Below are 15,822 nucleotides of genomic sequence, written 5' to 3'. Positions count from 1 at the left end.
TCAACCTGACCTGGACGGTGTGCCCCGGTGGGTGGGAACATGGGCCAGGGGCTGCTCTCGGGCACCCCTGCCTGGGCTTACTTCTCTGCTGCTACTGGAACTGGGCGCCTGGCCAGCAGCTGCTGCTCTCTCTACTATGCCTTTAGAGTTGGGCGGCCAGAAATCAGCAGCTGCTACAGGGGGGCTAAGGCAAATTTTGGGGTGGCTATAGCCCCCGCAAGATTCTCCCCAGAGCTGCCCCGGCTAAAAGATACACTCTTGTCCATCCAAATGTTGTTGGACTCAAGAGTGTTTACCTATGTTGTGTGGGTCAATGAGTCTCTCCATTGCAGAAATTCCTAGGTGAGATTCTCTGGCCTGTGCTACGCAGGAACTCAAACTAGAGCAATGGTACCTGTATTTCCCTCTTGTGGTCCAGCAAGGGCACCCACTCGCAGGCTTCTGGCTACCTGGCCATCACCTCTCTTGGGCAGAGACACGTGTCTCCCTGCATCCTCTCTGGGTATTTCCAGGCTGCACAGCTCCTGGCCTATACTGTGATAACCCCAATAAGGTAATCTACCTCAGCAGGCCTGCTTTGCCTTCTGTAAAGTTACCACACAGCCTTTTCTAAGCAAGCACGTTTATTCTTAAGGTGAAAGCATTACAGAGAAAACAGATGGATAATAATAAAAGAACCTACACAAATGCCAGTATGTTTTTCCGAGATCACCCCAGCGTCAACCAGGGCTCTGGCAGCTGACAATCCTTCAAACCCCACTGAGTGTTTTTTCCTGTGGTTACAAGCTCAAAACTGCCTTGGGTCAGAACAAGCACACCCATGAATCTGTGAGGCCCTGCTCTACACCTGAAACTTAGGCCAATCTGGCTACGTTGCTTAAAGGTGGGAAAAACTCCCCTCCCCCCACTCCCGCCCGAGAGGTTTAGTTAAGCCAACCAAAGCCCCGTGTAGACAGCACTAGGTTGACAGAAGAATTCTTTCATCAATGTAGCTACCACCTCTAAGAGGGGTGGATTTACTGCAGTGCTGGAAGAACCTCTCCTATTCTGCTGCTGTAGCAAGTGTCTACACTACAGCCGCGTAGCTGAAGCACTGAAGCTATGCCACTAGCCTCTCTAAGGGAGACTGGCCCTCAGTCACTTCTTTATACTGTTTGGGTCTTTGATCCCCCCTCCTTTAGTCAGCAGACAAAAGGGCCCCTCCTCAGGGTGATACTTCAAAGGGCTCAGTCCAGAGGTGGGAAATTTGCATTTCCACACTCCCTTCCAAGCATTTCCTAGGAAACCGACTTACCTCTAAAAGCTTATAACTTCCCAGAGTTTACATTAGTTTGCTCTCCTCCCTAGAGATGTTACATACAATCCCACAATACTACACAAATATTTGCCTTTTTAATAGAGAACGCCTACGATACTGCAACTTAATTCAGTAAGGTTTAATTTAATTCAATGAGGCTGGTCCAGGCTATTGCAGGAAATTGTCACAACCATAACAGTCTCTGAAAATGGCCCTGTTTTTCCTAGGATCGACAAGGTGGGTGAGGTAATATATTTTATTGGACCAACTTCTGCATTTTTGCATAAGTTGAGTCATATTAGAGCTAATTTTAAACCGTGGTATGTCCATAGCATCATCAGTTGAAAAATTTCCAACAACATTTTTCCATCAGAAATGTTGTTTTGTTGAATTGAAACTTTCTGCAGGAGCATGTTGATTTTGGTGAAATGTCATGTAAAAGAAGTTGAAGTGAGGTATTGTGATAAGGGCATGTTGACCCTGTAGAGATGAAATATTTCACTTTTTCATTTTGAAATGATTTTGTTTCTAAATTGTTTGCAGTGTTGTAGTAGCTGTCTTGGTCCCAAGGTATCAGAGAGACAAGGTGGGGGAGGTAATATCTTTCATTGGACCAACTTCTGTTGGTGAACTAGACCAGATTTCGAGCTACACAGAGAAGGAGAGCTCTGTGTAGCTCAAAAGCTTGTCCCCATCACCATCAAAAGTTGGTCCAATAAAAGATACTGCCTAACCCACCTTGTCTCTTGTTTTAGAAATCTATTTCATTTCAGATTACATAATAAATTATCAAATACAATTTTAAAAAGTTAAAATCAGAAAACATACACTGTGAATTTATCAAAACAACACTTTGCTTGGCCTGAAATGAAATTTTGCAAGAAATTTCCAATTTCTTTGGTTTCAAATTTCAAAATTGCAGAATGTCCCATGAAACAGAAATTCTGGTTCCCACACAGCTTGGCTTGGACGTATCATTTCTAAAATGTTTGGACATATGATAGAATGAATGTGCACAAGATTTCTTTCCAGGTTACATCTTAAAAGACAAAATAAATCATATATAAGCATGTACCGAATCTATTTAAATGTTTACCTCTCTCTAATGTAAAAATTGATTCTTGTATCCAGTAGCTGTTCCTTTAAGACAAAATCTAGATGGGGTGCAGTGCACATACGGAAGCATTGATTAGGCAAGTGGCAAGCTATGACTTAAGATTGTCCATTTTCACCATTAAGGTCCTGGCGTTAGCAAGGCACTTATGCATGTGCCTAACCTTCAACATTCACTTGCTCAAGTCCATGCCTGGCTTTAAGTACCTTGCTGAATCAGAGCCTACAACGACATCCAACTGCAGCTAATTAGTGGTTGGTGTATAAAAATATTCATCTTTGACAAGAAAGCTACGGACAAAACCCAGATATCTAAAGAGTAATCCCTGAGTGCAAAGTCCTTATGTGTGTGTGTCTGTGGGTAGGGTCACATATGTATTCTTCCTTAAATAAAAATGATTACTTGGCTCCATTCATATGTTGATCATTTTCATCATCCTTCTATAATCTTTAACTACACTTCTGATGAACAATTAAATTAATCAGGTTTTTGCCTCATTGTCCCATCTTAATCCAGGCTTGCTAGCTGCTGACCTTCTTTGAAGCTGTTCGCTGCTGGGTTTTTTCGCACTACACAGAAGGGAATATTTTAAGTAAAACTCATTAATTGCGGTGTAGCAGAGAATGATGGTTGACTTCATGAGAACACATTGCCAATCAAACAGCAAGAACTAACCTGTGCCAATGTTCTCTATTTTGCAAGGATGTCTGAGGGGGAAAACCTTAGTAATTGCACAGATTCGTCACCAACGTTTCTCAGTACTGGAGATTGTCCTGGTCTCCAGAAATACTTTTAAATGCAGAAACACATAGTGCAGATTACACCTTTTAATGGTAAAAGTAAGTAAACTGGTGTAACACTTTGGGGACAATTTACAAATAGTGTGTGAGATTTTGATCTTTCTGTATGCGACGCTTGAATTAGTGGAGGTGGGAGTGAATTTTCATAGATCCCAAGGCCAGAAGGGACCTCTGTGATCATCTCTTCTGACCTCCTATAGAACACAGGCCAGCGAACTGCCCCAGAATAAGTCCTAGAGCAGAGCTTTCGAAAAACATCCAAACTAGATTTAAAAATTGCCAGTGATGGAGAATCCACAATGTTCCTTGGTCAATTGTTCCACTGGTTAATTACTCTCACTGGGGGTAGGGATAAGAGGGCGGGTTCCCTTCTTTTAGGGACTACCTCACTTCTGTCTTGTGGGCCCCTTACTTCCCACTACTGTTTAAATTAAAGCGAGCCACTTTTTCCCATAATTTAAGCACTGTCTTTACCAAGCTGCAAATTCTCTCTTGTGCTTTCACCTCTGTGTTGGGCTGAAATTCCAAGAGGCGGTGATACAGGGTTGACACCAGAGGGCGGTTACATTGGAATGCTCCTCTAGTCAAATACAAACAACCCAGAGACGATGCTGGCTCACGCCAAAGAGAAACAGTTTGTCAGGGGAGAGCTAGCCCAGCAGTGAAGTCACCTGGTCGGGGTCTGTGATCACCTGAGGAAGATGATCTGAAGTCACCTGACCAAGGTTATAAAATGGAAGGCTTCTCTAGTTGAGATCTTTTGTCATTTTTGCCAGCTCAAAGTAGAGGCATGAAGCTGTGGGGGACCCTGCCGACCTGAACCCAGATGGTCCCAAGGGAAGGGTGAGCTAGAGTGAGGGTCACTGTGTGCAGGGTGTTTGTTGTTTTTCTAAATGATCTGGTCTCTGTTGTGCTTTAGGTCTTAAGTAAAGAGCAATGGTGCTTTAGAATCCTGTGCAAAGTCGGTCTCTGAGTGTGTGCACACCAGCTATCTTACAGCCCTTGAAGAGTTGATCTGTAGACCCACATGGCTAGAGTTCTGGGAGTGGGTGTGTTTAAGCAATGGGGAAATCTGGGAGTCAGCACTGGTACCAGGGTTGAGGTTGTTGGACTGTGGAGGTCTCAGTTGTCAGGATGGAAAGCACGCTAGAGGTCCTGCACCCCGAAAGTGTGCCGAGAGATCCCAAGGCAGGGGCGGTGCCTGGACTTGGAGGCTAAAAGCACATGGATTCAGCATTTGGATCTCGTCACAGCAGTCTGGTGAGTGGCCAGGAGTTAAAGAGTGATTAATCAGTTATGGGGGAGGGGGGTTATATATATATATATATATATATATATATATATATATATATAATCCACTGGTGAGTGTGTTTTACAGACTTCCCTCTGTGGCCAATCCAGAGGATCTGAGTCTTTTATAGCCCCAGCTAGAGAGCTTTAGCTCAAGCTGTGGCAGTTCATGCTTTTCGGGAGCGCTCTGCTTCATTCCAAGGTGTTGGCCAAGATGGTGGCCATCATATATGCACGTCAGGTCTCTTGTAGTACAGTCTTCACGTTATGCCAGACCTTTACAGCCTGGGTCAGATTTTCAACGTCTGGAGCATGCAGCTGAGCACATTCATTTGCACATACCTGGCTTCCATGCACATCTACCCATTGTGGCCATTCAACCAGGTATGGCTGTGCATTAGACGTATATAGCTGCATGTACACAGCTACGTGGGACAGACTTTGAAAATATGGCCCTATGTGACATAAATTCAGATGCAAATGAAATGTTGCTGAACTTGCAAACGCTTAACTGAACTCACAAGTAATAAGCCAAGTGCGCTATGCTGCAAATTCTCTGCCGGTGTAAATGGGTGCAAATCCATTGGCTTCAATATGCCAGCAGAGAAGAAGAAAGTAAATTGGAACTTTTCTCTACAAGAGTGGAGACTACAGTGCCCTTTTTCTACAACTTTCAGCTCCCACAGAGTCTCCTGGCGTTACTATAACACAATTAATACATCTGCCACTACATCCACGATATTTCCCATGTATGTGACCCCCCCAACTCTACCTCCAGGGAAAGTCTTAGCTTTGCCTTCATTCCCTCTTGCCTAGTGTGCTGACTCTTCCTTCTTCATGGATTTCCCCGTCTATCATGTCTCTGTAAACACAAACTTCATACAGAACAATAAAAGCTGTACAACAGGATCAAGCCATGTCATGACACACCGTACTGCTGGCTTCCAAGCCAAGTAACTTTTCCTCTTCCAACGAAGATGAAAATTTAGCTCATTATTAGGCCAGCATGCACTTGTTTCTGATACCTTCCTTTGAAATGACACTCGCATTTGTAAACTCTGCTGATCAAATTGTACCAGTCCCTTTCAATCATCTTAGAAAAGTGCTTCCAACAACCCCTATCAGTGTCCACGGATTTGTGCTGTGTAATAGAAAACAAACTACAGGTTTTTCCAGAGCTAGTTCATTTCCATGGTTGTTGGCATAACTGAAATTAATAAGAATGCATGCTAGCACAGTGGAGGGCCCCTTAATTATGTGACCTTGCTAGGCTGATAATTGCCTTCTCCTTAATGAGTTTATTCCTGTACTGGGGAAGATGTGTGACATAAATTGGGGCACTTTGATTTCATGATTTGTTTTTTCATTTGACAGAATGAGTTTTCCATGTCTTTTATATATGGTCTAGTGCAGTGCTTCTCAACCAGGGGTACGTGTACCCCTGAGGGTACGCAGAAGTCTTCCTGGGGATACGTCAACTCATCTAGATACTTGCCTAGTTTTACAACAGGCTACAGAAAAAGCACTAGCAAAGTCAGTACAAACTAAAATTTCATACAGACAATGACTCGTTTATACTGCCCTCTATATTATATGAATGTTTCTTAACCTGGCGCGGAGGCGTGATTTATTTTATAATGATATGGTAAAAATGAGAAAGCAAGCAATTCGTCAGTACTAGTGTGCTGTATCACTTGTGTATTGTTATGTCTGATTTTGTAAGCAAGTCGTTTTTAAGTGAGGTAACATTTGGGGTACGAAAGAGAAAGGGTACAGTCATCTGTAAAGGATGAGAACCACTGGGCTAGTGGATAAGGCACTGGCGTGAACGTCAGGAGATGATGGGGCTAGTCCCACCAATGCCTCTGAATTCTTGTGTGATCTGGGTCAGTCACTTGAGTTGTGTAAGTCTCTTTCCCCTCCCACCCTTTGGCTGGCTCATCAAGTCAGACTGTAAAGTCTTTGGGGAAGAGAGCATCTCTTGCTATGTGTATATACAGCACCTAGCACGTTAGGGCCTCTACGTGCTCATGTAACGTAATCATAATAACCAGGATCTAACGACTATTGCATTACGAACTTATTCTTTGAACTGTATGTTTCGGCTTACTGGTTAATAGGTTTCAATTCACAGCCCAGTAAAGACCAAATTCCAAGCTAACCCACCTCTGATTCTTTATATTTTGCATTTCTGAATATAGGTGACCTAAACATATCCCAGTTGTCTCACAAAAATTATAGATTGAAAACCCGGCAATGCACTGCACTGCACATCAACAAAATATAGAATCATAGAATATCAGGGTTGGAAGGGACCTCAGGAGGTCAGCTAGTCCAACCCCCTGCTCAAAGCAGGACCAATCCCCAATTTTTGCCCCAGATCCCTAAATGGCCCCCTCAAGGATTGAACTCACAACCCTGGGTTTAGCAGGCCAATGCTCAAACCACCGAGTTATCCCTCCCCCTGCCCCCCAGTATATAAATATAGGCCAAGAGCTTCCAAACTGGATGCCTGAAGTTAGACCAGAGGCCCTTATTTAAGCACCTTAGTGTGCTGGATCCCCAAGGGGTCGCACTCTTCCTTCATGATAGGCCATGCAGCCTTATGCTTCCACGACCGAGCCCCTGGCTTCAGCACTCCTTCACGCCATGAGCTCAGCCCAGCGAATCCAGTTGAAATAGACTCCTGGTTCGAGACTGCGCTCTCCAGGGACTGATGCTCTGCAGCAAGTGTTTACAGTGACAAGAGGCAGGGTTTGCAAAACAGCAGGAGTGATGAGTCAACCGTCACACTAGGTCGGAAGTCCTTTGGTTAGCACAGAGGAATTGGCATTAAGAGGAAGGCCATCTGGCCAACCCAGAGCACTCCACCAGCCAACATTTCAGGCTCTGTCTCTTTTCTGACTTCTTTGGCAGTCCCAGGCACACTTTGTCCTCTGCGTGTCACCTCTCAGTCCTTTGTTCTGGAGCTGGTCTCTGGACAGCTTCCCAGCAGAGAGGTCAAGGGGAAACTTTCTTCCTTTGGATTCTTGTTCCCTCCGTGTTAATGTTCTGGTCATTGAGGCCAGCTGTTGTCTCTTTTCTGCATTGATACCGGTTGTTTTCAGAAGGTTCCATCTGGTTCCTTAACGACTCATTCATTGCAGCCAGACAGCAAGGCGACACCCACCTCTTAGGTCCTGCACTGCCCCCCAAAGCAGACTTAACTCTTGAATCCCCCACTGGATGGCAATTCAAATTATATAGGGAAACTGAGGCACAAGTAGGATTCACAAAACTATGACAAAAAATTTCCACTTTGTCGCATGTATAAAAGGAAAAAAGGTTTCTGAAATACAGCTCTTCCTTAGAGTAATGTATTACCTTCTGTTACGCCCACATTTTCCAAAAAAACAGGGAGAACAGTCTGTATGCTAAGTACATTTGGTTACTGCCTTGAAAAACATACTGTGTTTTATTCCTAATAGGCAGGTGGTGGGGGCAGGGGGCGAACAGTTAAGAGGATTTTTTTTAAAAGATGAACCTTTCCACCTGTGGGACTGCAATGCACGATTAATTAGAGACACTGAATAAAGTGACTTTGGCGCTTCCATCGCACTCCCAAGCGAACATCAGAATAACTCTGCTCTAAATAGTTTAATGTCCTTTCCTTCCATCTCTATGGATTTCCCCAAATCTCAGATTTCTGCTTCAGTTAAGATCCAAAACGAAGGTAGTATGGGGGGAGATTGACGAGTAAGTAGTCCTGCTAGGTCACACTAGAGGTCACTGCAGGGAAGGGAGAGAATTATGTACACTGCATTTCCTTTTATTACTCCCAACATACGGCTAGAGAAGGCCCCTTTTCTGACCCATCTCTGTACGTTTATTTAACCTTTGCTTTAAATCTCTAATTAAAACAAATGCATTGAATAGCATACCCCATAAAGAAACGTATGCAAAATTTAGCTATATGCAGAATATCCTATTCTTTATGTCAGAGGAATGCAATTCTCAGAGGAGCTGTTCCCTGTCATTTCTGCTAATTAGTGAGTAATAGCTTAAAAGGACAAGGAAATGTAAAAACAAGTGGTGGGTATTTATGTGGGAGGTGAGGTACCAGCAAAGTGGTAAACAGGATGCAGTCAGATTGAGTGCACCCTGGATGCTAAGTTATACAAGGACTTCTGTGAGTTGGTGCCAGAGGGCACTGAAGATTTGATCTAATGTAGGTATATTATGGGATCTGTTCAGAGGGGCCATGCAAATCCTTGGGATGGGGGTGCAGTTTTTCTGGTTTTGCTTGGCTCTGACCTGCATAGAGTGTGTTTGTCTCCACATGGTAAAAACTGGCTGGTCGGTTTTCTTACACTCTGTTGTGAAGTTGACTCCCAAATACTATTTATGGTGAAACTGAAGACAGCCTCTGAAATTAACAATAGATGACTATAAATCTTAGTCAGTTACTTAGCAACTAACCCACTAAAATGCAAAGGTTAAAAGGAGGGGGTTTATTTAGAAATACCTTGGTGTGTACACAATGCCCAGTTTTACATTTCTGGGTGGGAGGACAAAGAAAATTCATGTGATCATTACAAATTATTGTATCGATCAAGGCAGGGAACTGCTGTAAAATTATTCAAAGCGGTTTCGATCCAAATACCCCAGCAATGTGACACAAGTGCGAAAGCAACGCTCATGTGTTAGTCAGAGGGCTGTGATAATGAGCACAACAAGCCTCTATGGCATTCCACGTAAAGGATGGAACACAGAGTGCTCTCGGTGACTCTCTCTAGGCTTACTTTGCTGCTGTTTCAGACATTCAAAGTGTGTGTGTCACAGAATAACTGTGTAGTGAATATTCCACATACATTTTACCAGGATGAGAATGCTAATGGACTATGCAGCAGAAAAGCTACACAGTGCAATAAATAAATACATGAAAGTAAACGAAGCAATATGGCACGATTCATCTTGTTTTGAGTTGCTGTTCCGCCTGGCACAGCTTGAAATTCCCCATCCTGGTCTTGATGCATAATCATCTCTATTTTCAATAACCGAAAGGTCTTCAGACCAGAGTGGAAGCATCACATTGCCTCCCTAATAAAGGACCCAAGTGAGGGCGCATTTAGCCACAAAGAAAGGGTTTGGTGAATAAGCAGAAGACAGTGCTGTAAAATAGATCCCTGTTTTATAGCCCAGTCCTTCAGCGGCATGGCATTTAGAGACACTTACTTGGTTTTCTAACTCTCTTTTTGTTATTGAAAGGGCTTAGACATTTACCAGCCAGAGGGTTATTATCAATGAGATAGTAGATGGCTGCAGAATTAATAAAGGGCTGTAATTCACCTGAGCTGAAGCTCTCCGTGTCAAGAGCCACAAGAGGGCTGACTGAGCAATATATGAACAGCAGCAGCTGGGCCCACCATTGACTCCAGCGTCATTTGTGATGTAAACTATTGTCGTGGGGGTCAGATCTTCAGCTGGTGTAAACCAGTGTTGCTCCAGTGAGTACAAAGGGGTTATGATGATTTTTACTCCAGCTGAGGATCTGGTCCGCTGCCTTGTAATTTATCCCTGTCAGCAGCTGATGTTAAAATGTTCTCTAGAAAGGCCACATTCTGCTTGCCTTGCTCATGCAATGTATTTGACTTCAGTGGGGCTGCTGGCAGGATGCAGGTGGACAGGAATTAGCTCTGCACAGCACCTGGGGACAAGTATTGGAAGAGCTGGGTGAATACCACGAGAAATTTTCCAGGAACATTTGTCTAAATTTGAAGGGTTATAGTCTATATTTTACAAATATGGTACGGGGTGGGCAGCAGAAGGGAATTAGGAACCTCCCGTTCCTTGCATTGCCCTGTACAGGCAGGGCCAGTCTTATGGGTGGGCAACTGCCCAGGTCACTGTGGTAGCGCACCATGGTCTAAACAGGCAAGGAGCGGGGTGAGCCTGGGTGCGAGGCCACAGAAGGGCGTTTGGAGCAATGGTGGGGAGGCAGCAGGGCCCAGGGGCGCAGTAAGAGCCTGAGGGAATGAGTGCAGGGCTGTGGGGAGCCCAGGGAGGCAGCAGGAACTGGGGGTACCAAAATACAAGTTCACCCAGGGCGTCATTTCCCCTAAGGCTGGCCCTCAAAGGTCAGACAGAATTCCAGTGCCCACCTGAGGGGGGTTCAGAGATGGCACTCTAGCTATTCCCCTGTGTTGCCAGCTGTCCTAAAAGGGGAATGGAAAGGCACTGAGTAGTTCTGCCTGCATCCCTCCCCCACACACCTGCTGAACAGCGTCCGTATGGGAGTAATGTCGTGCATGCTCCACCAGAGCACGGGGGGCAATGTGTCTGAGGCCGTGAAACATGGCTATGAGTGCTGGGCCAAAGTCCGTGCACAATCGAGCCCCAAACAAATTAGTTGTGTGAAAACCACTCCCCCGCCTCGTGTGTGTGTGTCTGCTTTCCAAGCACCTTCACGCCATTGACTTTTGCTGCCAGAAATGTTTGCAGAGACAGAATTTTAAATGTGCTCTGCAAAACTTCATGCAAGACGTGTGCTCAGCCAGTCAGGGCATAGGAACAATACCCCATGACATATCTGACCAGTCAGAATTAAGAAACATTTCATAAATTGCTCAGTCCAGAGGAGAAAAAACTCCTGAATAAATTCCAGTTTACCCTTGGAAAAGCTAGTAAGTTATAGTGCATACTGCAGTATTTGTACACAGAAGTAATGTTTGCAGTGTAACTGGAAGCCACTCAGCGTGGTAATTGAAGTTTAGGCAGGAACTGTCCTCAACCTTCCCTGGAGCTCATTGATTGCATGCACCAGGTACAATAGAGAAGGGGTCAAATGAACTTTCCTCCCACTTTGCTCATCCCAGCAGGTTGAAACATCAAAAGGAAGCAAGAGCTCTGCTCGCTGTGGAAAAACGGGATTAGCCTTAAAAAGGAAAAGGGCAGCAATTAGAATGGACAGCTTTGCACAGGGCTGGTGGAGTGATGTGGGGCAAAATGTGCTGAACAATTTAAATAACCAAAAAGTCAACAATGTGTCAAATATATTGCCTCTGACAGATATTATCCTACTGAGCCTATTGCTGGAGGTGTCTGTCTCACCAAAAAATAATACCACATCTGAATTTCATCGCCTTCTGCAGAATAACCCACAGAAGGATGACACTTCTATATGTAGCTCCAGCGCATTTCCCTCTGGAAGGAGGGTGTTTATAGGGGCATGGGGTGGCAGGGGTGGTGGCCTTCTAATTACATGGAGGCTTGGGAACATGTGGGGATAAACAGCCAGAAAAATCAGTTCTGCTCCCTGGTTTCACCCCCCACAAAACCACGGCAGGATGGGAGCTGTGCATCACCCCGCTTTCAAAGTGGTAGAAACCATGCCCTGAGAAGTGTTAACTCCCAGTGGATTTCCTTGGGGGCAGGTTTGATGAGGGGCTGCCTCCTGGTTCCCTCTTCCTCCCAAAATGCATAGCACTCCCAAATTGCAATGATCGCATAGATGTTCTCCCGGCCCATCTCTCGACTTATGAGGCCCCTTAGCACTGAAGTATCCGAGCATCTCACCAACATTAATGAATGCCTCCTCAAAGGAGGGCTTTGAGGTAAGGAAGGATGGCCACCTCCATTCTCTTGAGGGGAAACTGAGGCAAACCGATTAAATGACTTGCCCAGGCTCACACAGGAACATTGTGGCAAAGCCAAGAATCGAACTCAGATTTTAATTTCTAGATGTTCCTGCCCCACACACCCTCCAAGCTAATCTTTCATGCCCAAGGGGTGCAAGCGCCACTTTTTGGGACACGCTGTTGTAAATCTTCATACTATACACTTTCCTCTCTTTTCTTATATGCTTTGAGCTACAAAATATATAATGTTTGAAGCATCACCATTGGCATCTGAGTTAGCACCCAGTGAAATGAACAAGGCAGTGCACAGGCTCTCTGCAAAGGCAGGCAGACACCTCTGCACTGGCTACACTCAGGTCACATTCGGAAGCTTGTCTTTGCAACCATAACACTTAGAGACTGACTTTATCTTAATGAAAGCTGAGAGTGGTGAACAATTAAAAGGTAGGTCCATGCCCCCTTCCTATGGTCTCAGGGGGCAGGCCCCAGAGGATGGGAAATATTACCCTAGTGCAAATGGAAGTAGCCACAATGTGATTTTTGTTGCAGAAGGGAGCTGGCAATATAGCCATGAATGTAACATACAATCTATATTTCTCTAGCTCCTTTCATTTTAGGAGCCCCAAATGCTTGGGAAATACTTCTGTATGTGGTGGTGTAGCCGTGCTGGTCCCAGGATATTAGAGAGACAAGGTGGGTGAGGATATCTTTTATTAGCCCAACATCTGTTGGTGAGAGAGACCAGCTTCTGAGCTTACACAGAGTTCTTCTTCAGGTCTCACTAACACTAATCATTTAAGACCACGTGAGGAAAGCAGGGATAAATGTCCCCTCTTTACAGGTGGGGAAAAAGAAGGCCAGTAAAGTTGCATCACTTGCCCACTGTTGCACAAGAAGTCAGTGACAGGACCCAGTAAAAAACCCCAGGATTCCTGGATCCCAGTCTTGTGCTTGTGATTATGATGGGCCTGATCCTTGTGTGGTGCAGAGAACCCACTGAAGGTACTAGGAGTTGAGGGGGCTCAGCAGTTTGTAAGAACAAGCTCAGTGTGCTGGGTCGGTTGAAGAATCCAGCTTTGTAGAATGCCCCGGCTGCCGACCTTATTGGAGTTACTAGTGGAGTTCCACGGGTTATGAATTTGGTCTGTGAGCAGGTCATTAGGACCATGGGGCAGGTTCTCTGTCCTGTTCAACTCCCTTTCATAGAACCATAGACATGTCGGCCTGGAAGGGACAGCAAGAGGGCATCTAGTCCGGCCCCATGCACTGAGGCAGGACCGAGTTAACCTAGACCAGCCCTGACAGATGTTTGTCCGACCTGTTCATTTAAACCTCCTAACCCTAACGCTTAACTACCCTTACAGTTCGAAAGTTTTTTCCAAATATCTAACCTAAACCTCTCTAACTGCAGACTAAGCCCATTACTTCTTGCCCTACCTTCAGTGGACATGGAGAACAACAGATCACCGCTTACAAAACGTACATGCAGGCTGTTATCAGGTCCCCACTCAGTCTTATTTACTCCAGACGAAACATGCCCAGTTTTTGTAATCTTTCCTCAGAGGTCAGGTTTTCTAAACCTTTTATAACGTTTGTTGCTCTCCTCCTTAGCAACTACATCACATTGTTGGCTCACCTTCAATTCGTGATTCACTAGAACCCCAAATACTCGTTTCAGCAGCATTATGCCTAGCCAGTTACTCCCCAGTTTGTAGCAGTGCATTTGATTTTTCCTTCCTAGGTGAAGTACTTTGCACTTGTCTTTACTGAAGTTCATCTTATTGAATTCAGACCAATTTTCTAATTTGCCAAGGTTGTTTTGAGTTCTAAGCCAGTCCTCCAATGTGCTTTGTGCCACACAGGCTGTAAAGGCTGGGGAAGCCACCTACAAATCCCCAGTGGGGATTTGCCAGTCACAGAGAACTCTGCAGCAAGCTTGTACACCTCCATCCTTGTACACACCCCCAGTGCAGCGGGTGTATTGGTAGCAGGAAGGGGTGTGCTGCTGGGAAGGGAGCACACCTTCAGCACAGTGTGCTCTGATGATCCCCAACTGACACAGGGATCTTTGGGGACCACAACAAGCTGGGACAAGTTAGAGCAGCCTCCGGGCTGGGGCTAGAGCAGAAGATCATGGAGCTGTTGTTGCTCCCCTGTTCAGCTGTCCCAGTGAGGTGCAGCGGAGAATCCGGACCCATACCCTTTTAAATTAAGAGTGAACTGCACAATTTATAAAAAACTGAACCATCTGTAGCAATTCCTGCCATATGCTCCCAGTAACTGAGCCAAGCGGGACGGCCTGTACATTAGGACTAAATTCGCCCTTGCTTAAGCGGGACCAACTTCACTGATTTCAGTGCAGCTACACCAGCAGGGAATTTAGCCCTAGAAGTCTGGATTACTTTAAAAAAAAATGTTTTAAACCTACTGCACATGTCCTGACCAGCCAGACCATTGAGGGCACTCAAACCCTTATTGCAAAAGCAATTAAACCAAAAATGATTTGCAGGTAACCTGGAAAGCATCTCCCATAGCACATTGATTCTGGTTTTAAATCATTTTTCTGGTGCTTATTTTCTTTTGGCAGGTTTAAATTGACATTTGAGGTATTCTGTACAGTACCTCATATAGGGCACCGAAATGCCATAAAGTTAGGGCCTGGTCTTGCAAGGTGCCTCGTGCCATGAAATCCCCCTGGCTTTGCCTAGAGATGAGAGTGCTCATTACTATGTTATTTACCATGTCCCATTATTAATTATTATTTGTACCATAGTATCAACTGGAAGCTTATGCAGAGATCAGAGCCCCATTGTACATCCACATATTCAAAAGACAGGCCCTGCCCCGCAAACAACTTACATTGTGTACATAAGTCACCTCCCACAGCTAACAGGATGAGAAAAAATCCAGGAGGACAAAGAGAAAGAGGGAGAAAGCCAGAAAACAATGACTAAGGGGGAGAGGAAGGTTGGGGAATGGGAAGTAGCAGGGCAAAGGAAGCATAGAAGGGGAGACAGGGAACGGGGTGGTCAACATTTTCCATTGAAATGTAATTTTGTGCAAAATTTTGTTTTTGAGAAAAATGTTGTGGTTTTTCCATAACTTCTACAGAAACTTTTAGGGTAAACATTGTTCAGTTACTGGGCTTGGAAAACCAACCATCAGACCTGGAAAACTGAACATTTTAACTCAAACTAATACATAAAAAACCAGGAAATAAGGTTTTCCGTTTCATTTCCTTCACCAAAACCTCAACAAATGCTCACTGGATATTTGGACCAACATTAAACATGATTTTTATTTTACAATTCCAGCAAAAAAGTTCCATTTTTTTATTGAAAACTATGAAACTGATGAACAGATTTTTGACTAACTCTGAGACAGGGGTCCCAAAGTGAGCGAGATAGGCGGAGAAGAGAACAAACACGAAGCAAAGGAGGGAGATGAGATGACAGTGTGAGGGACGAGAAACGCTAGGGTGAACCTACGAAATAATAATGGAGATGCTGCTCCACCATCTGGCCTGGAGATCAGCTCCTCCTGATTCTCTGTCTCTAAGCATTTCTATAGAACCCCGTTTTATGAAATGTTCTTGCCGCACAATGTTCTCTGTGTTTTGTTCCATATTGTGCCAGATTGCAAAGGCCTTAGGTCAGGTGCTGGTGTTTGGTCTGCTGCACCTATTTGATTACACTGTATAAACAA

The sequence above is a fragment of the Chelonia mydas genome, chromosome 7, assembly GCF_015237465.2.
Source record: "Chelonia mydas isolate rCheMyd1 chromosome 7, rCheMyd1.pri.v2, whole genome shotgun sequence".
In the NCBI taxonomy this organism is placed as follows: domain Eukaryota; kingdom Metazoa; phylum Chordata; order Testudines; family Cheloniidae; genus Chelonia; species Chelonia mydas.
The sequence above is the reverse complement of the archived record's forward strand: the minus strand, read 5'-3'. Positions refer to the sequence as shown.